This window comes from Haemaphysalis longicornis, unplaced genomic scaffold (assembly GCF_048455015.1).
Source record: "Haemaphysalis longicornis isolate Haplotype H1 unplaced genomic scaffold, Haemaphysalis longicornis Haplotype H1 scaffold_5, whole genome shotgun sequence".
Lineage (NCBI taxonomy): Eukaryota > Metazoa > Arthropoda > Arachnida > Ixodida > Ixodidae > Haemaphysalis > Haemaphysalis longicornis.
In genome coordinates, this window is record NW_027526385.1 from 47,815,610 (window position 1) to 47,843,220 (window position 27,611).

General features: G+C 45.5%; 1 long non-coding RNA gene across 1 annotated transcript; it reads left to right on the forward strand.

Moving 5' to 3' along the window:
* The first annotated feature begins 9,244 nt into the window (after positions 1 to 9,244).
* On the forward strand, positions 9,245 to 24,998 carry LOC144138189 (uncharacterized). Its single transcript, XR_013315831.1, has 6 exons — positions 9,245 to 9,467; positions 10,281 to 10,332; positions 14,211 to 14,362; positions 20,647 to 20,738; positions 24,053 to 24,216; positions 24,782 to 24,998. It is a non-coding gene; the product is annotated as an uncharacterized LOC144138189 (long non-coding RNA).
* The last annotated feature ends 2,613 nt before the right edge of the window (positions 24,999 to 27,611 follow it).

Sequence of the window (27,611 nt, forward strand, 5' to 3'; positions counted from 1 at the left end):
AGCAGCGCATGCTGAATATCTTATCTACTGGATGATTGGACTCAGCTTGCCGCTTCCGCTACAGTGCATGCACAGACGGTCGAACCGTCATGCCAGCCATGGTCAGACTGAGCGACCAAGCGCCGTCGAAGCAGCCAGTGGACCCTCGACTAGTCACGTGATACCGCAGAGGTGAGGCTAAGAGCGAGAAAAGCTCCGAGGCTTCTCCACGGCGGATTACGCGGCATGACGTAACACTTGCCACACCGGCGCTCCAGTGGCTCAAGGTCATAGGGGCGTGATTGATTACCCTGCGAGACACGGCATAGTAGAACTTCTTCTCGAAAATTTGGAGTGCACTCAGTCTCAATCTGTCACTCCTCATCGCAGAATTTTTGAGCGGATGGCGCGCCACTGTCCGTTTCTATGAAAGGGTTTTTTTTATCTCTTAAGTCGTTCGGAGCAGTGATGCCTGGATGATTGCCACTATTTTTACCACTTGCAAGTACCCGCCTCGCAATCCACCCTTCATGTTAAGGTGTCCCAAAAGGCTATTGAGGAGTGATGTGGCCATCACAATTACTTGACCTTTAATTAGTATTTCGCTTCTGCAAATGAATGGTTATCGGCTTCCCGGCACGATCATTTCGTGAGATTGAAATCCGCTGTTGTTTCTGTATGCTCTTCGATTAAACGAGCAAGGTTTAAGGGTAATTCAAGGTGCTTCGTCTTCGAAAATACCATGTGTTGTGCGTCCTGCGTTTTTTTCGCAGGCGCCAAGGCCTTCACAGTTGCCGACCACGACCAATACGTCGTCGTCGACACCGCCGACCCTGTGGTTGGCGGTACAGTAAAGGATGTACGCCTGATGCTCTCCAAAAGTAACCAGTTCGCCATCTTCGTGAATGCCTTGCCGCATGAACTGTACGGCCGGCTGAGTATAATGGAGGAGAGCCCCGGATTCCCCAAGCTATTTGGGTCTGTAATCCTGCAGAAGTAAGCACTCGACACACTACATCAGCGGTCTGGTTTCCTAGCCCTTTTGGCCAATTTTTTTGCTGTGGATAATATTTCTTACTTCTAGACGCAGAAATTCCTTATTTTTTGGACTTTTCCAGTACAGGTTTCTCAACGAATCTCTATTCGTTTCTGTACATGTTATCTTGGTGCTTATTAGGCTTTTACGTGGGTTTCTGCATGGTGTTGTGCTTTAGTCACTGGCTGTTACGTCCACTTTGCCTAGCCTCGTGGACGCAGCTGCCGGTTAAAAGATTTTGCCAGGAGCATATTCCACTACATATGGCTGGCCCTCTACATCATTTGATAAATTCTTACAGAGCAGGGATGCGATTATATGCATTTTGCATTTATTATAAAACAGCATGCTTACTTTACGTGCGAACGCTCTAAGATGAATATACGCCTCAATATATTCTTATAAACAAATCAACTGATCTTATTGGCCAGCGCCGATGGCACTTTTCCTTGAAAGATCAGTGCTGTTTCCCATTTTGCCGGCAGAACGTACCCACTCACGAGCTTCGCATATCCACGTCAGGGTATGGCCAATGACGATGTCAACTATCATCACAACGTCACGGCCCATTGATCAATTCCCATCTGGCTGCGACGCTAGAAAAAAACCCGCAATATTTTCATATCACGAATCGGTTAATTGGCTCGGCCAGTGCCGATGACAGCTGGGGCAGTAGTACTACAAGCTCCTGTACCATTCAGCTGGCGTCAGAGGTTGTCTTGTAAAGTAATTGACGATCTAGTAAAGTGCCATTCCTCCGTTGTAATTTACTCTCTGATATTTAGTCGCTGTTTATAAAGCGTAAACATACTAAAACACGAAGGAAAAGACACCAAAAATAAGCGGTGCAGGAGTGCCGGTCTCGGTATCACATCTCCTCCGCCTACTGTCCCGTCTTTTGTAACAGAACGTTTGTGCAATTTCCTCACACGCAGAAGTTTTTGTTGGCTACAGTTACTCAGTTCTAGTTTTCTGCAATTATTTTGCGCCTTTCTTTGTTCACTACGAACGCGTGGGTTTCCAGAAGACAAAGGTCTATGGATAAATTAACGACACCCCAAGAAATGTTACGCGCACACCCATGTCGCCACTACAGAGATTGCCCAGTTGTATATATTCTTCTGTTGTATTTTTTTTTTATTTCAGCATGACGTAAGTTGCCTCGAATTTCCCACCTACTTTCGCGTTCAACACTGGGGCTCTATTACCGACTCGATGAGTGCTACGTTAATTAGACATTTTGACTAGAAGCTTTTCCTGATTGGCTTTCAGTTATGTCACGGGTTCACACTGACAAAATTGTTGCGCGTGCTTTCCTCATTTTTACGTTTCGTGATCTCGAACAGGTTCAGTTCTAAGGTTCACCTTCTTGCTCGCTTCTGAAGGTGCATGAGGATCAGCATAAAAAAAACTAGAGGGAGCGAACAGAACATGACAGTATTTTTGGCTATTCAACAACTACATGATTTGAAGGCCACGCCGTATTTTGGATTGCTTGCGAAGACATCAGGCATTGTAAACTGTTGGCAGTAGCGTAAGCGTCACATATTGGGTGCTTGAGCGTGCGTAAAAGTCACGTGATGTTACTAAAGCACATGGCGGTTGCCATTTCCGCGACGGGGCACAAGAATTATCAGGCATCTCGGGCGTCGTGAAATCTCCCGAGATTTCTACAAATGTTTCCACACAAGCGTACAATGCCCGCTTTCAAAATCTTCATCTTTCGGAAGTTTGTGGCGTACTGCCTGACGGCGATCTGGTTGTGATTGTTTTGAGGGTGATTACAACGGCTTCCCGTACATTAGGCCTGGAGGCAAGTTTGTAACTATTTCTGTGTCCGGTGCAGTTCTTTCATTCTTGTCGCTGGTGTTCGTCTTTTGTGTTTTATTTCTTTGCCTGTATACTAAAAGCATTTCACCATGTAACTAAGGCATTAATGTGAAAAACAGCGCTTTCTCCGGCATTTTAGAACACTCGAAAAGCCAGCGCAACTCTAATTTGCACCTGGTTATGGTACTTTTGGCTGCTCGTCAATGTGGCCAAGCTGTAGAACATCATAAACACTGTTGCTAATTTTCGTGCCCATAACGAGCATGGAATTTGCATTTAAACGTTTACTGCTACCCATGCATACTAGCCAGGAGGACGCCATGACAGTTTTTTCTTCGGGACCTCCTTTTGCAATAACAACATTTCTGCATTTTTCACTTTAAAGATGTATTGAATGAACCTTGAAACCTATACTAGCAGTCCATCTTTGGGAAAGGAACGAATGCAAACGGGTTAAATGTCTCCCCGCAGGCTTCATTTCCCATAAATTGCCTAGTGGGTAGCAGGAATGCCCTGAACTTCGGCGAAAAATGGGACGAGTTTCTGGAGTGCCTAGGAAGGCAGAAAAAAAGCTTTTTTTTTTTAGTTTAGCGAGTGTTTATGTTGACGGTGCCGTATAAAGCACCAGTGATAACTTACTGCACGAAATCTACACGGAAGACAATTTCTCAGCAGGGTGAGTTATGTTTTGAACAGCAGGGGTATTAGGCCGAGCTTTGTCCTTCCGCCGCACCAAAAAACCTCGAAGCCTCAAGAAAAGAACGTGGTTAGGGAGGTCTCGGGAATTGAACCCGGTGCCTTTACGCCGTGAATCATCCGGCAACCTAACTACTGGGCCGCCCCAAAGGCCAGGCCTAAGGGGTACGGGTATAGCAAGGGCGGCGAACAATAACATGTGCAGCCAATTGCAAAAAAAAAAAAATGCTTCCCCTGGTCGGACTCCAACCTGAGTCCCTCGCGTTATAGAACCGCGTCTATGCGATTGAACTATCATAGCATTCCGGGCGCACAGCGCTTTATTTGGGTTCCTAGCGCGGGTGTTGGATTTAGACTTCGCCGCGTATTCTAGCGCGTGCTACGCGGTCCACTTTGCGAGAGAAGTGAATGCCTGTGGGCTAAATGATCGGGGCCTGCCAGTCATGGAGAAATTTGAAGAGTCAAGTTTGGAAATATATGTGGGGTGCAACGTCCGGGTCTCCGACGAAGGCAGATGGGCCGCCGGCTCTGCTGTTTTTCCAGCCTTGCACCACTGGTGAAATGGGCCACTTTGTTACTATCGTTCCCGTTGAGCTCTCTTACGCCTGTACAAATGCGTTTAAGCAAGCAATTGGTATCCGTACACTTTAAGCGTTGCTGAAAAAATTTAGCATCTATCTGCACGCGACAGCGACCCCAAAAAGAGTTTTGCAAGTCATTCCGTAGCACCGCGCTGTTGCGAGGGAAATGAAACTGATGAAGGTCCGGTTAGGTTAGGTCCGATTACCCTAGCTTATTCTTAGGTCAACTTTAGGTTGTGTTTAGGTGAAATTAGGTTGGGTTACGTTATGCCCAAACTGTCATATTACCAAAGCGACCGGCAAGTAGACCTCCCGGGTGTCCCAACTAAAGGCATGTTCGGGCAGAGACCTGTGTACTTTGAAGCAGCTTTAAGCTTCTAGTGGTTTCTTCTGACACCAAGAAGCGCTGGCCGATGGTTCCCGAAGTTTGGAAATATGCACCTTCCAGCTGCACTTTCCGGTGACTGAACCCAACCGAACTGTTAACCTTACTCGTAGTTTTGCGATGGCACTTCTTGGACTTGACGCTTCTTCTAGTGATCGAGTTAATCAACAGTGAGTTTCGTCCCAGATATATACAGTGTTCAGTCTCGCTTAGTAGATACAAGCGACTCTGACGAAACACTTTATTGTGAAAGCATTGTTTAAAGCCACTCCCTCCCCAGTGATTGTCTCTTTGTGGAACCATTGTCAGATGTATACCATATGTTACATTCCTTTGTGGACACCAAGCCGTCCATAGTGTTTACTTGTGAGCCTTAATTCGTAAAAGGACATCTTGTTTACTCTTGGGAAAAGAAACATTCCAGGCCAAACTACATGACCGTGTTTCTGTTAGTGCTAGTATTATTTCAGAAGAACTGGGTGACTGCTCTTCTCGGTGCACCAGAAGGGCGCAGAATTTGTGTCCAGTTTAGTGCTTGTAATTCGAGGTGGCAGATGCGAACTTGTTCTGTTCGTTTCAGCACCCCTCATCGCGCCATACTCAGCTCCCTCCTGAATCTACGCAAGACGAACAGGACGTTGCGAATAACGTACGTCTCGCCAGGCGGCACCACTCTCGTGAACTCGACCTTCCTCCTGACGCCATACTCATGTGAGTAGATCCAGCTTCCTATGTGATGAGACATTCTAGCCTATGTTCGCCAGAAACAAAAATTCCCACTCTTTTCCCTTGCAATCGTCACAATGAGTATGGTAGCACAAGATGTGCGGTGCATAGCGCCCCACATAGGGTGGCTGTGCTGCAAGAAGCTATTTCGTAGTTGCCCGTCGTGTGTGTAAAGAGCGTACGCGTACGCGTACGTACGTACGTCGATCGATATATATATCCCAGGTAGCACGGAAAGTCCGTTTCTTGACCGGCCAATCTATGGCTGTTCTCCGGAATGCTCGGCAAGAGGCAATGAATTGGCTGCCGTTGATAATAAAATGGACGGTACGAATCCGGCTGCCGTCAGCTCGGAAAGTTTTCGGCAGCCAATGCTCATATGTTGGTCGCCTTTCACTGGTTTGCCGTAACCACGGTTTCTCCCCGGTGCGGGTTGCTTATAAATTCTCTGGTAAGTCACCCGCCGCCGAGGAACGGCGCTTGCTCCCGCAGCATTGATGACAAGACGTGCGGCAAGCTTGCGGCTGCCGAGTACTCTTTGTTTCTTTGAAAGCCGGTCATCAAAAGATGAGCGGCACGTACCCGTCTTCCGAGCGGCCAACCTCTTTTCGCCTGCCGGAGTATAAAAGATGAACGGCTATGATGCCGTAGCCGAGTACTCGCTTTTCCTATGGCAGTTAATGTTCAAAAGTCGACAAGGAAACGTCTGGCTCCCGATCGCATTAATCCATTCGGAACCAAATATTCACGCTCCTGCTCTTCGAAAGGTGAACGGCTGATGTCTGTCACAGGTCTAGGACTGCCCCTGCCCAATCACCGGAATTCCGCTCATGCGTGGGCTAGCGCCTATAGCCACCGAACACAGTGTGCTGTATATACATGTACACTCATGGACGAATGAATGAAAACACGAAAATATTAAACGGAACGCTCTAGAGGAAAGAATATGGATAGTGAATGCAAAATAATGGCTCGCTAGTGGTATATTTGGAAAGACACATTTTCAATCTTTCTTACTGTTATATAGCGGCGCGATTATTTCACGTGCATGGAAAGAAATCGCGCTATTTGTGTGTTCCGGTTCATATTTTCGTGTTCGCGTTTCATTTGTCCATTATACGTTTTAGGCCATTCTTTGGACTTGAAACCAAAAATAAATGTCACTTTTTTGGACTAAAGAAGAAGTGCGCGTAAAACAACTCGTGCTTTGCGAGCCTGCATAGACACTGACCACATTGGTACAGACGCTGACCTCATTGATATTGCAATTTTTGATACAAGTTAAAAACGTAAGCTTTGTGACGAACCGCGACGCCGAGGAGGTTAAGGATCAATGCTCCGGGCGCACAACGCATATTACCTAGAGTAAAAAAGACCACCCTTTTGGCGGTCTCTTGGCATTCTTTTTTCCTTGGGACGTCAAAATCACTGTACGCAGAACGTTTGTCAGCAAGTTTCCTTGCTCGTACAAGCGACCTAATACTATTATGCGGATGTATTTTGGAGCATTCATCGCGATAGCAGTAATTACATGCAACTGGCCCATGTCGTGCCATCAAGCAACCCTTTTTATTCGCCGTCTGTGTTGATGGAAAGAAGCAAAAATCGTATGTGCTATTGAACGAGCTCCAGGCTTTAGCACCTAAGTAGCAGTCACGAAATGCACTAACATGGGCCCGAACAGCGGCGAAAGCTCGTGGCTTCCTGGACTGCAAACAAATGTGCCGCTCGGCGGACGCTAAACATGACAGCAGATCTATGTACCGATAAGACCTCCCACTAAAAAAATTGCCGAAATTCAGGTTAAAGATAAAGTTTTTTTTTTTTTCACGCGTCAAGAAAACGAGGATTTCACCAGCCAAAGCCATGATAACAGTCTAAATAGGAAGGCAATGATTCATTAATTAGACCACGTGGACATCCTAAATTTTAGTTCCCTCATTGTTTCTGTGGAAGGCGAAGTGGTCTTTACAACCCCTCAGACGTGACCAGTAAGAATGGTGCATAATTTGAGCATATTTTTTATAGCCCTGAAAAAAAATAAACTGGTACGTAAATTTCTGTGATTGGTTGATTTATTATTATGTGGCTTAACGCGCTGACGCTATAGATACGCAGGCGACGAGGCGCGCTGTAGTCGAGGGCTCCGAATTAATTTAGGTCTCCTGGGGATCTTCAACGTGCGCCGAAATCTCGAACACACGGGCGTTTTCGTTTTTGGCCTCCATCAAAAGTATAGTTTTATGACGGCGTCAGCAATGCAGTTAGCTCTTTGAGCTAGCTCAAAGAGCTAGCTCTTTGTTTTTGATTTCTAATACTTTTGATTGACAGCATATAACTTCGTTTATACAAAACTAGCTTTAACCAAAGGTAATTGTTTAGAGGAACTCGTTCGTTTGGGGGTCTATTACCTAATATGCGCAATTAAGGGGTGAGTAAGCTGTCACGCACACACAAAAAGCCATAGCTAGCCGCCGCTGCAGCTACAACTGCCAACCGACCACTACAGAAATGACCCCGCCTGGGCTTCCCGAATGCTGCATGGACCAGTTCCAGTTACTTCAGCATGACCTACGCAAACGTGAGGAAGCCTCAACATCGTTTTCGCCAACGACTACCTGCATGCGTAAGACGAGACGAGTATCACCTCTCTGTCACTCTTGTAGTGTTCGTTAGGACATTGAACCTGCACTGTGTGCCGAAACTCAGCGTTAGGATAGGCTCACAGCACTCGACTGCGTCTGCGACAAGGGCTGCGAAGGCCTTGCCTTTCTCCGTGACCGTGCTTTCAGAAAATTCTGTGAACGTTTGCACTGTGTGCGCGTTTGTGCGTCTTTCAGATTTGCGTTTCTAGAGTACTGATAGTGTATGTGTGCGTTTTTCTGTGCTGGTGTATTCATTCCTTGTCATTTTCATTCATCAAGCCATCTTGTTTCAAGGCTGACTCCGTATCATGAAGGTATTCCTCCCTCCCAGTTTTCCTCGCAGAAGTTACGAAGAAAACACCCGACAAAAAAAGAAATGCTAGTGAATAGTCCTGTGCGAGTACAGTAAAGACTCACATAAACGCTGTACCTTTTTCCGAGAAGTTATAGATTTACCAACCAAGTGGTTGAAAAAGCGTAAGGCGAGCGACACCTGCGACAAAGATTTCCCTCGGTAATGATTACGCACCCTGAAGTCTCAGATCACACCTTCAAATGATTGATGCAACATCACGACCTGCAAACGCGCGACCCGAATGATTCAGGACTCCCGTGCAAGCCTGCGCTGAAGCAGGCCGAACGCCAAATTTTGTCCGAGCTGAAAAGCATTGTAAGGCACACGTGAATTTTCCTTTGTCTGGTTATGACCGAGACAAGTCCACGAGACCGCGTACGGCGCAGGGAATCAGAGCCAGGGATAGCGGCAGCTAAGACAAGTCCGAGGTAAAATAAATAGCTAACACTGGTGAAATGGAACATGCCGTCACCCCGATTCAATGACTTTTACTCGCCATCATCATCCCCGTTCAAAGTTTTTTCAGGGCGCTGCCATGCGCCAAAAATACAGCCTGATTGGCTGATCTTCTGATCTTATACAGCCTGATCTTCTGGCCAAAACTGGCAGCCAATCGGAAAAGACCGGGAGCAAGAAGGCAGCGATCGGGAAAGTTGCAATCAGGAGCCTGTTAAAACTGAAATACTTGTGAACACAAAAAGCAATAATAATTTTGAATGAATGGTTCCTTAAAGATTGACAAATTTCGCAATGTTGTGTGATCACTTTGCATGAAAATACAAAGCGGGAACTCTGCTCTTGTGTTCGGCGCTGCAGTCGCTTCCGATCAGGATTCTATTTAAACTGAAATACTTGTGAACACCAAATGCAATGAAAATTTTGAATAAATGATTCTTTGAAGATTGAAAAATTTGGTAACGTTGTATGATCACTTTGAATTAAAATATAAAGTCGTAACTCTGCTCATGTATTTGGCCGTTTCGGCGCTGCGGTCGTTTCCGATGTAATTTTTCCATCAACAAGTGCTGGCGGCGAGGTCGACCGTGGTTGCGCGTTGTCCGTGTTGTTATTCATGTTTTTTTGTGCGATATACCGTCGTAAAATGTGTTCGCCCTTTGTGGATAAAGCCTGCTTGCCACGTTGGAAACACGTGCGGTTAAGGATAAGCTGAAATACAGCGGCAAACGATCGAAGAACGGCGGCGCTTTCCTGTGCCCGGACAAAGAAAAGTTCGGTAAGTTCTTTTTTGCTGGACCTTTTCTAGCGCGACTAAGGTTCGGTGCCAGAAACGTGTTATTGGCTTGATTTCTCGTTTCCGCGTCAGTCTCACGCTGTGGTTCGTGCAAGCTAAATGCAATTTGCTGGCGCTGCTCGATATGTCTAGCGTTGCTGACGGACAGGTGGTGGGCGCAGCGGAGGGCCTTAGGAAGCTTGAAATAATTGCCGGTGCTCTTGATAACATCGTGAGGAATCGATGTGTTTTGTTTCGTATGCGGTTTTTATCGCATTAGGTCTATTTCTATATACGGCCGTGCGGTTTCACCGCGCTTTTGTTTTATTTCGATAGCTGTGCCACTTTGAACAAAGCAAAATACAATGTGCGACTGCTTAACTTATCGGACGTAAAACTTCCCTTGAGAAAAATGAAAACCGGAAATAGTTTGAAAGTCTTAACTTGGCAATAAAAGTGTTTTGATATTTTTTTTATCGTCTTGTTACTGGCTGAAAACCTTTCCTTACCCTTTTTCGCGTTCTCTTTCTTTGAAAACTATTTGTTTTCTTCAAACAGTTTGTAGTTCAGGAGCACCTAGGCGGAGTATATTTCACATTGCTGTAAACGCTATCTACGCTTACATAGCATTGGTTTTAAGCACCTTTCATCAATTCTGTGGTTAGGTCTTTTGACATAACTGTCTTGATAATAAAACAATCATTGAGTGAGTGTTCTTACTTCTCGGTATGTGTAGTGTACTGTGAGCTTTTAACTTTGGCAGGTAACGACGTTTGTGCTTATGTAACTTTTCTTTGCAACCTTTTCATGTAAAAGTGGCTGGAGCTTCAGGACGGGGGCTGTCTGGCAAGATGAAAAGCAATAACAGGTACGTACTGCATTTATGTGACCGATATAGGAACCCAGAAATAGAAACTGGACCTATAAGTATGCGTTTGAGTGATGTGGGGCCTTTACAGCAGGAATTGTGCCCACCTAACTTGTGGGAGTTGTTTATTCTTGCATTACCACAGGAATAGTAGTAGGTAGCCCTTTCAGCGGTAGGATGCTCTGCATGTTTAGGACAGTTGAATTATGTTGAATGTAGCTTTTTATACGTGCAGAAAGTGAATTCCTGTTTTATATTTCTTTTGCACACGATGTAGTGCCTGTGCAAACCAGGTGCTTGAGGCTGGGCAGCTGTTATGTCATAATGCTAGTAATGTGAGTAAGCACAAGGTCTTGCAGGTGCAGTCCCAGTGCCGCAAGAAGTAATTGGAATGCTGGAGCTGGGGCCAAACTCGGGTCTGTGTAGCTGCACCAGCGGTAACTGACAGCAGCATATCATATACGCATGCAAATCGGCCACAATATCCCCTCTATACCTATGGACCCTTCTGTATTACCGTGTCACTGAGCATTATGCATTGGATGTTGGATGCCGCGCCAGTGGAGTGATGGTGCTCTCAGCAGACACTTCTGGCAGCATAGCCTGCATGCTTCCAGTGAATGTGAGCTAGTCAAGCTGAATCTCTTGCAGATACAGGAAGGCACTGTTCTTTTCTGTGAATACAGACTCCTGACATCCTTTGGCGCTATCTATGCACTGAATTTACATGGCTTCCTTGTCAGTGGTCAGTTAATCAGCTGGCTGTTTTGCGATGGGTTAAGCAAAATAAAAAAAAAACAGTGGGGAGGTTATGCTGGGTGTGCGTGCAAGGTCCCGAAGTTATTTGTGAACTTGAGTTGTAAGTTGATCTGTCAATTGAATTTCTTTCCCTTTTGCATTCAAGCTCACCCACCCCTTTCTCTGAAATAAGATCATGTCTATGCTACTGAGCTGCACTGTTGGTGGCACCTGGAGTGAGGCATCTTTATGCTTCGTTTCTTTATGTCGACTGCATACTGTGACTGCTCAAAATGCTGTAAGCACAGTGCTTACGTTATGCGCACAGGCTCAGTTGTTGTGTGAGTTCAAATTGATTTCAACCAAATAACATGCCGCGGTGGCTCAGTGGCAAGGCGTTGCGCTGCTGAGCACGAGGCCGCGGGTTCGATTCCCGGCCGCCGTGGCCGCTTTTTCAATGGAGGCGAAAAGTAAAAATGCCCGTGTGTATCTCAGCGCATGTTAAAGATCCTCAGGTGGTCGAAATTAATCCGGAGCCTTCCACTACAGTGCGCCTCATCGCCTGCGTTGCGTCGGCGCGTTAAACCCTACAATCAATCAATCATTTCAACCAAATAGATTTTTGTCGAAGCAAAACGAACCGTTGGGCTTTCTTTGCCATATTTTGTTTATTCTTGCTCATTAATTAAAAATATACATTTTTTTTTCATGTATATAAAATGGCTTTAGTGCCTCTAAATGTGTGCAGACAAAAGTTTACATGCTGGGTTCTGTTTTTACATGAGGCATAGCCACATGCTACTCAAGATCATGAGTTCGCTTTCTCGAATCATAAGAATTGACAATTTAGATTCTTTCGGGCCAGTAAAGTGACCGCACATGTTGATGGGGGTAGTAATTCTGGCGAGGCATCAACCGCCTGGTCATCATATTGAACATATATTTGGCTAGATAGTGTGCGAAGGATGTGAAAAAAAAAAAAACAAATTGTACCAAAACAATGTAAATTAAGTGCAGTCAAAAGTTTGGTTCTTTGCACTATAGGGTAATGTTAGTACCTAAGCAGCATTTACTGTATTCGCAAGCTTGAGACACTGACAGCATAATGCACCCGCAGCTAGGCTCAGTGGCTAAGGTGTGGTGCTGAGCCCATATATGCAGGTTTGATCTTGGCCGCGGTGGCGGCTTTTCTGATGGAGGCGAAAAGCGAAAACACCCTTGTCTCGAGATTCAGCATAAGTTAAAGTTTCCCAGGTGCTCAAAATTAATCTTCAGCCCTCCACTACTGCACGCCTCATAGCCCATGTGCAGCTGCAGCGTGTTAAACCCTGCAATCAGTCAATCCGACGGGGTAACGTAATCACGTGATTTTTATCAGAGCCTTTTGGTGGGATGAGGGGGCAAACGTTGATAGCCCTGGCAAATAAAATGCATCAATGGTACGGATGGGTACATGATGATGATGATGATTGATTGTGGGGTTTAACGCGTTGACGCAACGCCGGCGATAAGGCGTGCCGTAGTGGAGGGCTCCGGATTAATTTTGGCCACCTGCGGATCTTTAACGTGCGCCGAAATCTCTTACACGCGCGCGTTTTTGCTTTTCGCCTCCATCAGAAAAGCGGCCACAGCAGCCGGGAATCGAACCCGCAACCTCGTGCTCAGCAGCGCAATGCCTCAATGCCTTAGCCACTTAGCCCATGCTGGCTTGTGCTCCTGCATGGTCTACTATAGGTAGATATTGGGGCAGCAAGGCAGTGCTCCCTAATGATTTGGCCGCAACCCCCCTGTGTACCAAGCAGGGGTACCTGAAACAGTCCTTCATCATTTTTTAATACCTCAAAAGCTTCTCTCATTGATGATCGGGCACAAATAAGATTTCATTTCGTTGTTGCTTATAGTCTTGCTCTTCTGATCAAGATCGGTCTAAAAAAAGCACAGAGAACATAGTGTATGCTAATTTTGAATTTTGCCCTTCTAATAATAATGCCAAAGACAACCCCGTACTGTGTTTACTGAATTGTAATGTGACCGCGATTGTAGCGTGAGGGGTGACTTCATTGCATCCAGAAAGAAAAATTAAAACCACTAAAGTAACTCAAGGGGTAACTTTCTGTCGTGCCAAAAAAAAAAAAAAGAAGAGCCGCCAAAGTACTCACATGAGGCCAGTGGAATTATGGAAAAGCACATTTATTTTTCAAACACTTGGGCTAGGCGCCCACCTTTGACACTTATAACTTCGCAGGAAGCCCATCTGTCGAGCGATATCACTTGTTTTGAGCTGTTTCAGCTCAACACTGACCGCCAAAAGGCGGTTACACTGTTTGGTGACGAAATCAGCAACACCCTTTTGTAATTCGGCGTGGCAGCTGTAGCAAGGGCCTCGGAAACTTTTTGGGGAGGGTTCGCATGTAAAAAGGCTGCCATCCACAGACGGTCGATGTTGACTCTTCGGGGAGCTGCCGAATTCCCGATTTCTTGAGCCATTAAAATAGCATGGGTCATACTGAGTGCAACACGTTGCCGTAACAAGGGGAGCTGAAGAGGTGTTGAAACACTTGAGGGCAATGAAAGTTACCTATGCCTCAATACGAAAGTACGGCGCGAAAACAAAGGAAAAAAGTTGCGCACGCTGTCAACCACCACAGAAAAAAAGCAAGGAAACGGAAAAAGTCGATCTTAGCTTGTAGTGGACCCGAACAACTCTGACACATCTTGCTGACATAGATTGCGAAATGGTCAAAACTGTAGCCATTGATGACAATTGAGTGCATCATTGCAATTTTAGGCAACTTCAGTTGCAGTATTAGATTGTAACGTGAGGGTTGACTTCAGGTTGCAAAAAGAAAACGTGTTATAATCGACTAAATACAGTAACATTCGTATTTGTATTTAACTATTTAAATTCAATTTAAGAAATGTATGATATTTGTTCACCTGCTCTATTGTTTTGATTGTTCAGCATACTTGATCATGACAGCATCATGTGACGTTGTCACACTGCCTAGAGATGAATGAACTCATGTTGGTCATGGCAATTTGCTGAAGCACTGATTGAAATTTTGAAAAACTAGGGAAATTTTGACGCATCAGTTTGGTAGGCGCCCTGACTATAGACCACAATTTTCCAACCTTCTCAGGGTGGCGCCATTTGCCCGGGATTGGTGTGGAGCTGTGCAGGCATTTCCCCGGGGGACAGCGGGAGCAGCCACGGCCCCAGCCACATGCCACCAGCCGCATTGGACTGCGTATCGTGTGGCTGATTCGGACCCCTAATCTGATTTGAAAATTGGTAAGTTCATATTCAACAGTTTGCAACCCACAGTTTTCAGTGCAGTAGAAAGTGGGTTAAAGGCGAGTGAAAGCTAGTTGCATGCGAGGATTGCGTATGCTGTACACAGGCTGCAAATGGACCATGCTGTGCGTGGTTCTCACCGAAATCGCGGTTTGTGGAGCTATATTTCTCTGTGCCACACTTTTTCCAGTCAATTGCTGCACCCGACTCCTATACCCTACGAATTAGCTGTGCGTCTCACCGTCCCCGTAGAGCTGAGCTGTAGCACTAGAAAAGGGTTGATTTTTGTTTGTTTCTCGTCTATAAAATGAACACTGCTAACCTGTAGGGAACAGAAATTAGCGATAGATAATGGGATTGAAATCAATAACTGGGCTCTAAAAACAGCGTACGACAGCGCGTATTGTTGCAAAGGTGCTACATTCAAATATGTTCAATTGGGCATGATAATCTATTTGCGGAAGCACTCGGGGACCCCCAAAATCTTAGTTATGGTTTTTAATGCATAACGATCTTGTGTTTGTTATTTTTTTATGTACTCAACAACTGTGCAGTGACGCTCAAACAAGCAGCCTTTGCACATTTTCACCCAAGGCATGCCGACCTGCATGCTGGAGGAAAAAAAAAAGTCTGAAAAATGTGGGTACAGCTGTTATATTCAAGAGGACTGCCATGACAAAATATACCACTCAGAGGCCATGAATCTGATAAGACAACATGCGACACGGTGCATTTGCAGCCTGTGCACAGCATGGGCAAACCCGCCGTGCAGTTAGTTCTCGCTCAAAATGAGTGCGCTCTCTAGTGCACTGTTAAACTGTAGGGTGCTGACTAGTTGAATAAAATTGTACTTGCCAAAACCTTGGTGCTGAGACAAATCGTCTGGAATGCAATTGAGTAAGCACTGTTTGATGGTAATGGCGCTATCTAACCTCATCGGTGCTTTATTTTTAGAAAGTTCATAGCATTATCAAAAACCGTGAAAGATGCAGCTTCTCGCACAAGTTCACGATGTGTGCTCTGAAATCGAGTCTGCGCTTAAAAACTTCCTTACTTGGGGGCAGCTGGATGAAACATAAATTATAATCATACAAAGAACGAAATATTGCCAATGTAAATTCAACAGCAATTCGTCTTTATTGTCTTTTAAGCAGCATTTATTTATGCTTTCTCAGAAACTTCACTGCAGCAACCAAGCACAAGTTCAGAAGTTCTTGTACTGTATAGACAAGGCTTGCTCAGTTTTTTTAGTATCCTGTGCAAGTTTCTAACCTCTGTTGTTGGCTAGAAGCTTACTGTGTTAATAACCGTGGAAAGGAACAAGCTGACAATGTTCCTGTCAGTGCTGCGGCACTAGCTCAAGAGGCTGCGGCTTTTTTGCCATTCACTATGCCGATGTGGAAAAAGCCATGTGTGCATTTCTCCTGGCAGGCCCCTGGAGACAGGGGTGCCTGAAGTAATGATTGATTGATTGATTGATTGATTGTTGGGTTTAACACGCCGACGCAACGCAGGCGATGAGGCGCGCCGTAGTGGAGGGCTCCGGATTAATTTTGACCACCTGGGGATCTTTATCGTGCGCCGAAATCTCGTACACACGGGCGTTTTTGCTTTTCGCCTCCATCAGAAAAGCAGCCGCCGCGGCCAGGAATCGAATCCGCGACCTCGTGCTCAGCAGCGCAACGCCTTAGCCACTGAGCCACCGCGGCGGGTGCCTGAAGTAATGAATCAGTGCTTAGGTAGATAACGTTAAGCAATTATCACAATACAGACCTCAATCAAGAGCTTCTAAGATGTCGACGTAGGTATCGGTTTGTAAAGGTCCAGTTAAGATAGTAGGAAATTGTAGTGCATTTTCTTGCGCGAAAGGAAAAAAGTATTTTTAGATGTGATGACATTTCTCAGAAGATTTTGCTCTAGGAGCTTGTAGGCATTTTGCTTGCACACGGTGGTGCGTGCATGCTTCCCAGCTTTGGGCTAGTGCATGGGCCGCCGCTATCCTGTGAGCACCGCAGCAAAGATGTGAATATTGCGGACTTTTTTTTTTTTTTTTTTTTTTCCCATTGCGAACACAGTACACTGCTAACCTTTAAATGGAGGTTGCAAACCTTCCTTAGAAAGCTAATATAAAAAAAGAAACATTCGAGGAAGCCGTTTCTGCAGTACAAATAAACCGCTGTTTTGAAAGCAGTAAAGTTGATGCTGAATGAAACACTGCGGCAAATAGTTTGTTCTTCGCAAAACAGTATTTCTGGTAGAGAAGTTCAGAATGCAGCCTGGCTGTAATTTTAGAGCAGTCGTAGTTATTAAGAAAGAAGCCGTGGCTTTCTACAGTGCTGTGAACCTCTTATAAATAAGTCTTCAGTGAGCTTAGAAAGTGCTGTACGGCTAAACGGTGAGTAGTCAAATGCATTCACGCATTTTTTTTTTTTTTTTATGGCAGAAAATAGTTTTTCTACCTTTAGTTGTAAGACAACTGCTGGTGGCTTTAGTGAGCAACTACTGATGCCCCCTCTTCACCCTCCCCTACACACACATACGCACCTTTTTTGGCATCTTTCTTTGTCAACTACGACTGCACGCTGCAATTTCTGTGGCTGCAAAGCTCGTGCGAGCGTACTGAGTTTGTCCCCTGCCATTTCCATGGCCTCAACAATATTGGGGCAGCAGAGTTTTACAATCTAGGCAACTGACCATTCATAGCCGTAGTGCAAAAAAATTGGGCCTGTTTGTTTCTTATTGCGTGTGCTTTTTTTTTTTTTTTTTTTGAGGTTCACCACTGCAAGGACATCTATGCGCAGAATTTTGCGGCGTGTGCTTCTTGAACTATCCTCAGTTTATTACACAAGACTAAATAGGAAATGCGGTACTATGCCGTAATTGAGACAACTGAAATAAAGCCAACGGTATGTAGGCTGTAAAAAGTGAAATAATATAAGTACGAGGTCCAGGTTTTGTATTTTCATGATAGAAGCATTCCTTTCCCGTCATTCGCACAAACATTTTTATTCAGTGGCTGCTATGAGGCTTTTTGATCTTAGTGATTATTCGAATAAATGCTAATGTACTTCAGCACGGCTGAGATGCACAGCTTTAATTCGATAAAGTTACAGGTGGGGAAATGTAGTATGATGCTTAATAATGACAGAACTGTATCAATAAGTGTCCTCAAAATATACATTTCATGGGCTTTGTTTTTCCAAATGAGAGATTGAAATGGCCTATTTTAACACACACTTCAGTTGGTTATGTAATGAGCAAAACTCGCCTGCTAGTTTCCCTCAGTGGACTGGGACACTTATACCCTAGTTACACTGGCACAGTTACCCCGCTAACCATGGTTAACGCAAACTGAGCTTGGCCACCTCAGTTCGGTTACGCTAACCGCAGTTGCCGCTGCCGCAGTGTTCAAAAATCGCACAAGTCAGTTTGCACACAAGTGGCGGCGCACCAGCTTAGGCGAAAAAAATCACCTGGCGTTCGCAGAAGACGAAGGCCTCAAATAGCGGGAGCCCCCGAAGCTGCCCCCAAGAGGAGCTTGTGCTCTTTGCGTCGCTCTCGCAGTCGGCACGACCGCGCGTGAGCAGCAGCTCGTTTCCCGGTCCACCCGATCAACTATGAGAAAAGCCTAAATTTGTAAATTCCGCTGATCGTTTGCCCAAAAAAATAGACAAAGCAGGCAATCATGAAGCGTTTTCAGCACTCGGAAATGGTCCGTGCGCACATCGGCCGTTCCTGCAAACATGCCGGTGCGTCTGTCCGCACGGCACTGAAAGCGGCTCGAACCAGCCCAGACCACGGCAGCAACAGCTTGTCGCCCCTCTTCGAAATCAATCTGATCACGGAAAAGAAGTTCCACATGCGACAAAGTGGATATTATAAAGGTTAAAAATTGTGCTATGTATTGTAATTCGCAGTTGTAGAGATAACGTCGTTCAATATCGACCGCGATCCTAAGTTCCCAACACCAAACCGACCCGAGAACAAGGCGGTCGCAAGCTGCTGGGGAAGCCCCTTTTTCGGCGTGCGCGAGTGCGTCGCGTTTGGGTCTGAAGCAACTGTTTAACAATATTTTTTGTCTATATCATGAGGTTAAAAGTTTGTTACTTTATTTTTGTTACGCTCACAACCAAGTGACCGCTGTCGACACACTTGGAATTTCGCATGTAACAGCCAAAACCGCAGTTTGCGATAACCGCAGTTAAAATTTAATAACCACCGTTAAACGTAACTACAGTTACTTCCGCCATGTAACTAGGGTAATTAATCTCAATTAAGGTATGCTGTGGGGACAACCAAAATATTTGAATATTAAAACAGTTGTGTTGACTTTTTGCCAGAACTTCTAGGGCACCATGTCAAAATTAACAATATTTTCTAATGATAACATGAAGGACAAACAGCTGCAATGCAGTTGCATAAGGAGAGCAGCATAAAATGAAAGAAAGCTGTTTTGCAAATGGTAGGATGTCGCACCATTCGTTGGATGGCTCTTCAACTGCATGGCAGCTTTTAAAGTTGAAAGAATTTTCAGCAAATCATGTAAATCATGCCTGGCATTCCCTTGGAGCTCCCTGAGGGTTCAGGTGAGCTTCAGTTGCCTGCTTCTACTCAGAGTCAGCACCTAAAGCAAGAACGAACACCATGGCTATATCATTTTGCACTTAAAACACTGATAAGCTCCGCAAGGTTGTTTGATCAGCGATTCCAAAGATTTGGTTTTATCGCAATGGTGTGGAATCTAGTTTGCTGACTGCCCATTTTTTTGCTGCTGTCTTCCAGTGTGTCACAGGGCCCTTGCCACATTATAGTGTGGGGAATAGTGAAAACTTCAATCTGCCCCTTAAAGGAGTGCTGGCACGAAATTTCAAAGCACAGATGACTACATAAAAAGCTTTCTTTTTAAATAGAGATACCCCTCAGGAAGGTTAACCTTCAAGTGTTTGGAAGAACATATTTTAAGTCAATTTTAATATGTGCATGTTCGAAAAAGTTAAGGATGGATTTCCTTTCGACATCGACATCAGTGTGATGCCATGTGTGCCTCTCCCTAAACTGCCTATGTCAGGGCTCCCATGGCGTATCCAAGGTGGCCTACTCTGCCTGATCCTTCTGAGAAAACGCGGATCCTTCAGTGATGGCGCCAGTGTTTTCTATTGAACACAATTGTCGAGAGACACGAGCTACAGCCCAGTCTTTAAAAAAAAGTCTGCTGTCGTCTTGGGTGAAAAGGAAGAAAATGCCCAAAACAGGCAACACAAAAGACAAAGAAATAAGTAGAAACAACAGCCCTTGTTTTTCCTCATTTCTTTGTCTGATGTATCTCGCCCATTTTGCAGTCTCGTCTTTTTCAACTTAGAATCAACTTGGCCTAGCCTCAACCCTAGCAAGTCTTCATGGGCCCTTCATTGAAATTACGAAGGGTTTAATGAGTTTGTATGCTTGTGTGATGCATACAAAGGAGAGGTCTTACTTATTTTCATTCACTTCGAATTGAACAAGCAGTGACAGGTTAAAAATTGCAACTTTTGCTGAATAGCAGGGGTCAGCAAGCTTTTCAGGCGGAGAGCCGGGTTTAATGCAATGGACACGGAGGGGGCCGGAGGGCACATTGGTTGGGAGGGGGGCTTTGCAGGCAAATAAATTTTGGGGCTGAAATTGAAAGCAGTGTACAAAACTAGACTAGCCATCCTTATCATGTTTATTTTCAGCACGAATGTCACGAGCTTTCATGCCAGTTGAGGTCAAAACTGCCATGTTGGCCTTCAGGTAGAAAGTTACACAGGAGAAGGGGTCTACCATTGTGCCGGGGGCCACATAATACTGCCCCATGGGCTGCGGGTTGCCAACCCCTGATTTATAGCATTTTCGTATATCGTCTGAACATGAAGCACTAGACAACCTAAGGTTGTCAGTTCTAGATGCCTTAATTTGTGACAGGGATGGGTGGCGTCTATGGAAACTTTCTGGGTGTTGTGAACAACTCAAGGCAGGTTTTCGTGGGAAGATTGACAAGCATGCTCTCATTACGTTGTAACACTTGTGAGAGGGAACCCCTGTGTCAGAGGACCGGTTTACAGTCTAGTTTCCTGGTGCTAACAAATTCCAGAATTTTTGTGACTGCTGCAAAGATCTTGAGAATTCTTTTTACAATTTAGTAACAGTTGTGACCCCGCTCAAGCATTCAAAATGCTTGCCTGGTTTTCTATTCGTTTTGGTTGCTTGTCCATTTTTCATTTTCAAAGTACCGTATATTATGTGTGGTCTTGTTTTTTTTGCAGTGCCTGGCATGAGCTCCTACTACTGATCCTGCCACAAATGCTGTGGATGAGAGTGGGCGAAATCTGTGCATCACTGCTGCTAATCTCACAAGGTTTGTGGGATTTGTGCATCTTAAAATCGAGGAAATTGACATGCAGTTTATTAGGCTTTAGACACTACCTGCTGTTAATAGTTACTGGTGGGTTCTTTAGCATAGCCATGAAGCACAGTGGGATTGCTTTGTGTTTTAGGCTATTTCATCCCTTCTTTCAAGCTTAGAAAGACGTGTTTGGCGAGTTGGTGCATCTTAACGATAACTTGGCGCGAAATATTGACAATCACAGAAAGTAGCTGGTGAAAACAGGCAATGACTAGCAACTAACTTTTAGGCAGCATAAGAACACATAATTGCAGGCCAAAGTTACGTGGCTCCACTTGCATGCAAAAAAAAAATTGTGATAAGGAAAGTTCACAGCCTCATAAATAAGCTCTTTCATATGAAGACCCGTTGAAATTTCACTTACACAATCGCATCCGTTCTTTCCTATGTGGTAAGCTTCCTGTATCTCTCTTCCTCATGTATCACTGCACCTGGACAATTTTCACTTGCTTTTTAAGAGCGTCATGCATGCGCTTGCAGAGCTATGGATGGGGTTATGCCCACTTGTGCAGTTCTCAACTGAGAGGCTATGTTCGTGTTCACGCAATCGCACGTTCACACACCTTCCAGTGTGCCCAATGCAGACCTTTCCACATGAAAGAGGTATCTCATAAGCAATGTCCCTACACAGAAACTTGCGTAGGCATTGGTAGGCTTTTTCTTGCACCCTTGCCTATCAAAGGGACCCGTAGCACTTTCCCTCGACTACTCGGAATGTATTTTGGGGTAAAGTCTATGTCCCAGCAATCACCTCCCACAAGAATCATGAAAATATGTTCGCTATGATGGAAGGTACGTGCGATGCAAGATCGCACACAATCATTCCCTCAACTCATTGTGCAGGGTGCTCTTTAAACCTTTAATTAAGGCGACGCCCCAATTGTCTATATAAGACATTTTGCAGGAAAGTGGAATCTTTCTATCACTCATTAAAATTCAATCGCTAGTCTGTCAAATCTCATTTTGTCTGCTTCCTTTTTTTGTGTGTGGGTTTGTCCCTCGTGAATTTCTCGAGCACATTTCTTTCAGGTACTTTTTGGGCACTACATCTGTTCTTGGTGTCATGCAGAGATAGATGCAAAAAAAATTGCCAAGATCCGTGTAGAAATAAAAAAGTTGTTTAATTTTAAATTTAAAAATACAAGCAAATAGAGCACTGCCCTTTTCTCGAAAACTGGAAATCTGCTGCTCACTTTCTCACTGACCCCGATGTCATTGGCGGGACAAATGAGGGCGGCAAAAAATACATCCTGGAAGTTTTAAGCCCATGGTGGCCTGACCTGGGAAGCTCCTTTCCGCGCTTGACGCTGTCGTTCGGTGGTACCGTGCCGGAAAGTAGGAGAGGACAAGCAGCCACACGAGACCAGCAAAGTGACGTGCCTGCCGCTGCGTCAATGGGTGTTGCTATGCCTCTTTGTCTGAACTCTGTACCATCTTTACCTCTCTTTAATTTAGTGTGAAGCCATGTTCAGCGCTGCCTTGCTATTGAGGTTTCATGTGAACGTCACTTGTGGGTTCAAAGAAAGGTTAAAGAAACAGCTGCATATTCTGGTAAAAAAAACCTTATAGAACGCTCACAAGCTGTGAGGCTTGCAAAAATTAAGCACAGAGCTATATAGTCAACAAATATTACCAGGTGTGTCTGTTTCTTGTTATGTTTGAGAAATTCTGGCAGTGAGAATGCTTGTGTCTCACACACCAATCTTGCAGACAACCCCCATCTTGCTAATACTAGAAGCAATGTAGCTAGAGCTTCCATATTTACCTCATGACAAGCATCACGCGATCGCAATCTCTCCGACGCAAGCAAAGGTAGCGAAGTACAGAATGTGCCACACAGAATTATATCGGTCTCCAAGGGATAATAGCTTGCCAACAAAAACAGTTTGGTTTAATTTGTCTCAAGGCAGCCAATCACCGCTAGAGAAAAAAAATGTTGCTGTTTTTCAGTGAACGAAACAGCATTTCCCAGTGCTAAAACATGTCCCCAGACATAGAGACGGACTGATAACCTGGAAGCTGCCGTCCACTTTTGCTATGCTCCCTGACCACGCCTCCTCTACCATCGATGCCAATATGCCATGAATAGACATCAGCATACGGCGCGCGAATGAACGAGTTCGTGTGTATTTCGGCGACGCGCTCTGACGCCAGGCGATGTCAACAGTGGTGCATCGTAACACGCCATGGAAAGGCACACGTGCTCGAAGCGGAGCCATAGTGCGGCTCTCTGTTACTGTCTCAATAGATTTTTGTATTCTTTGAGCCCACGGTTAAGCTTTTATGCTTACTGTAAAGAAAACAAGTAGTAAGGCAACATTTAGGCTCGTTTCGTCAAAATAATGGCATATACACACTTTCAAGCTGAGCCAACTGTAGGGCCGCCGCTCTTTGTTGTCATATCCGGAGGCCTCAAGTGTGACGTGGCCAGTACTGCATGTGCTTGTATTTTTAGACTAAAAAATAGAATAACTTTCTCATATCTGCGCCGCTTTGATCATTCTTTTGCGCATGTAGAATTTTTTTATTTCATAGAATGTGGACTTCAAAAACATTATGAACAAAATTGAGGCGTGGCTTTGCTATGGCAAACAGCATTGACCAGTGGAGCTGAGGGGAAGCCTCAGAAAATGGCACACCTTCCTAGTCTACCTCGACAACGCCGTAGTATTTGCCCGGAACTGCGACGAGCAACTTAAACATGAGCGCGGCCCGACGAAGCGCGTTCCGAGAGGGAAACGAATGTCCCGGGGTTTTTCATCCCGGCGGACTCGCCATCGAAGCTGCTGCGGGAAACAAGGTGCAGACCCGCGAAAACGATCTGGAGGCGAGAAAAGGCGTGGCTTTGCTGTCGCAAACAGCCTCGCGAAAGTTATGCGCGGAACGCTGATGTCATTGCTAACATCATACCATGTACGCTCGGCAAGGCTAAACCTTTTGCACGAGGACCCTTGTACGTGCACCGGTCCTCGTCTCCACTCTCCGCCCTCCTCCCCCTCGCAAACTCGGCTGCCGGGCTGTGTGCTGTAGCGCCCTGCTAACATCCCTCCGAGGAGCACAAGCTTGACAGCTCTGCTGTTAAAAAGAAAAGGCCAGAGCTCTGTGCCGTGCAATAACCAAAAGGCAGCAGAACTGATTGTGTTATCTACGACAACGAATTGTTTGCTTTCTCATGTGCTCACATTAAAGGTATGCTTTTGCGTCATATGTTCAGCCTCGATGCATTCAACTTACAAGTGTATTTCAAATTTCCTTTCTCCTGTTAGGCCCACTACTTTAGACACATGGGTGGCTACGACTTCAAGGCGGCTGCCCGCACGGTGTTGGACATGGTGATTTGGCAGCCAGTGGCATAGTCCTGCAGCTGGGCAGGGTCCAAGGGGGCGAAAGAGGCCTTCTGCGAGCTAGACAACATTGTCTCTTATTCTTGGTAAGCTGCCCTGATTTTATTTTATGCACGAGGAATTCATTATATTATTTTCAGGGGCTACTTTATTTCAGTGTATTTGTTCGACCATTAGAGCTTATTTTTAATGTTCTTGTTTACAGGAATGAATACGGATACTGCTTGGTAATGCGTAATAAATATTGGCTCTCTGGAATAGTTGTACGTTATGAAAACTAGAGGCATTGCATTAAGCAAGCTTGTAATACTTTTTTTTTTCACCTGCCGCAGTGGCTTAGTGGCTAAAGCGTTGTGCTGCTGTGCTGAAGGTCACGGGTTCGATCCCAGCAGCGGCGGCCGTTTTTCTGACGGAGGCAAAAAACAAAGACGCCTGTGTGTTGAGATTTCGGCACGTGAAAGATCCCCAGGTGGTCGAAATTAATCCGGAGCCCTCTGCTACGGCGCACCTCATAACCTGCGTAGTTTCGGAGCGTTAAACCTCATAATCAATCAATCAATTGAATTTTTTTTTCAGGAAGGGCATTGCTAAGTCTGAATATTTTTACAGTGTAGTATATTACTTATTTGTCTGTTTTCAATTTTCTTTCAGTGTCAATACAGCCCAGGTACCCTGACGCAAACAAGGTCGCTGTGGCAGCTGTTATTAAGAAATGGCTATACTCCGCCGGTGACCGGGATGGCGGCCACACAAAGCGGAAGACACTGGACAGTATGAACTGAGCAAAATAACGAACCGGAAGACACTGGACAGCATGAACTGAAAAAAATAAATCAAGTCAAAAAACCTAATCACCACAGGCTTTGTAAATCACTACATTTGTCCCTGAAAAGGGGCAAACAGTGCTCTTTAAAAGGGCACAAATGCTTATGCATGCAGTATATATGAACTTACAGCATGTCCCGTTTTTAGGAACCCATGTGCGCAATTCGAACTGAAAGCTGCTGGGGTTGAACAGCCAGGATGTAAATGGCAGAATGTGTACTATGGTTGAACGGCTAGTATATACCTAAAGTTGAGCAGCCAGGCACCAGAACACGTTCAAGAGCCGCTCACCAGGAAAAGCTGACTGGCCGTACTTCGGCAAAAGCTTATGGGTCATTGATTAGACCCATTTCAACGGCCGACCATCGGCATAAGGTCAACAGCTGGCCTCCTGCAATGGTTCATCAGCCAGCCTCTGGCAAAAGTTAATGGCTGATCTGCGGCAAAGCTGTACGGCCGGAGACCGTTGTGGACCCCTCTGCAATGAATTGGTAAAAGGAGAGTGGCCATTGGGTGTACAGCAGTTAACTTTAAACACGCGGCAGAGGCCCACCTTTGAGTGCGCGCTTTACACTTTGACTGGAGAAAGGCCGGGCAGAAATTACCCGGCTGAAGTTCTTCGGCTGATTTTAAGCCGTACAGGCTTGTGCTGCTTGGTGTCAATTCTACAGCTAAGCATGCAACCACGCCAAAAGCTTTGGAGGCAAAGATTGGTTCAGGCGACTGCAAGACAAGGGAGGCTGTATGAATTTGGGAGACGCCTCTCTCGTGCACCGAGGGCACGCAAACAGTAATATGATGAGGACGATAGTACATTAATAATTAATATTTCGGATAATGGTGATGAGTGAAAGAAATTGGAATGCTATTTTTCACTACAGGGAATTTCTGGCCCGAAAGCCAGTACCGTGGGAAACACCAAGAAACCCTTCGATAACCAGCTTTCCTAAAACATTGTACGACATGAATGCGCAGCCTCTCGAAATATCATCGATTCAAGGCGAACGACTCCATGTAATTGATTATGGTGTTTAACGCGCCAAAACTACACAGGCTATGAGGCTCGCTGTACTGGATGGCTCCGGAATAATTTCTACCACCTGTAAATCTTCCACGTGCGCCGAAATCTCGAACACACGGGCATTTTTGCTTTTCATCTCCATCAGAAAAGCGTCCGCCGCGGCCGGTCATCGAACCCGCGTCCATGGGCTCAGCAGCACAAATTAACGACCACATGTGAAGGCAGACCACTTTATTATTCCTAACACATCCCCTCAAACTCAACGCAAAGCAGTCATTTTCACAAACGTGGGTGAAGCGATTGGAACATCTGAAATCGTAACTGTGAGGTCAACTCTTTTTCACTACCAGTTGTGCAATAGTTTTGTTAAAAGACCCTGTTACATAGTACTGAATGTATAACTCGCTGTGCGGCAAATGGCACGTCAAAAACGTTGTATCCGGTTTACTTAGGCTTCATCGCACGACCCATGCTCGCAAAGATAACATTTGCAAGAACCGGGTATCGTAAATTTATTTGCTTTCTATTGACGATGGCATCCTCCATTGCCCTCCCTGGAGGTTCTTCGACATGGTGCCGAAAGAGCCACATGAACAACAGAACGTAGGAAATGAAGTGTATAAACGTAACCTATGTCGGCTCCATCAGCAACAAAAGCACGCACCTTAGACGAGGGGCTAGCTTCAGAAGGTGTCACCGTCATGACTGAAGTGCTTGAACACTCATCTGCGTATAGGTATATGGCAAAGAGATGCCCAAATGACTGTGTGCAAAACGACTTTCATAAGAAAGGAAATGAAATTCGAGATGGCAGTGAACCCCACAGAAAAGTAGCGAAAACTGCATCGGACGGCACAGAGTCGTCCTTAAGGGATAGGCCTGTGTATCCGACAGGTCTGGCCAGGATGGGACTGGGTATGACATAGGACGTATAGACAGTGTACTCACCTATGTTAGCAGCAAATCGTCGGAGATTATACAGAAAGCCACCCTCACGTCTCGAGATATGCTTTCAGCTACGACAGAGATGGCAAAAGTGCAGCAGCTTCGCAACAAAAACACGGACCAGTCAACAGTGACCGCAGAACTTGAACCTAAAACCTGCTTAGTGGCTTAGCTCGGCTATGCCAGGATATACGTAGCGTGAGGTAAGGTTCAGCAATCCAATCCATCCAGTCCAGTCCAGTCCAATCCAGTCCAGTCTGGTCCAGTCCAGTTCAGTCACTGCTCCTTCCGCATGCGCAACACGGCTCTCCAGGAGCCACGTGAAACGGCTATCCAGCGGCTCCGGTGCAGCGTCGGACTTGGCTACTGCACAACGGAGGCGCACAGCTAGGCACGCGCCGGCACCAGTGCGTCTGCCGCAGCTATGACGTCACTCCTCCGGAATGCGCAGACCGGCGAATGTGCAGACCGAATTCTCTACACACCCGTACTCCAATTGGATTGAATTTCCCAATAAAATCCAATTTAATCTAATCCAATCCAACCCAATCCAAATTCAATCCGATCCGGTCCCATCCAATCCAATCCAATCAAATCCAATCAAATTCAATGCTCCTCACCCTTGCGCAGCACGGCCCTTCAAGGTCCACGGGAAACTGCTCAACCTCGGCCAGTGTAGCTTAGCTTACG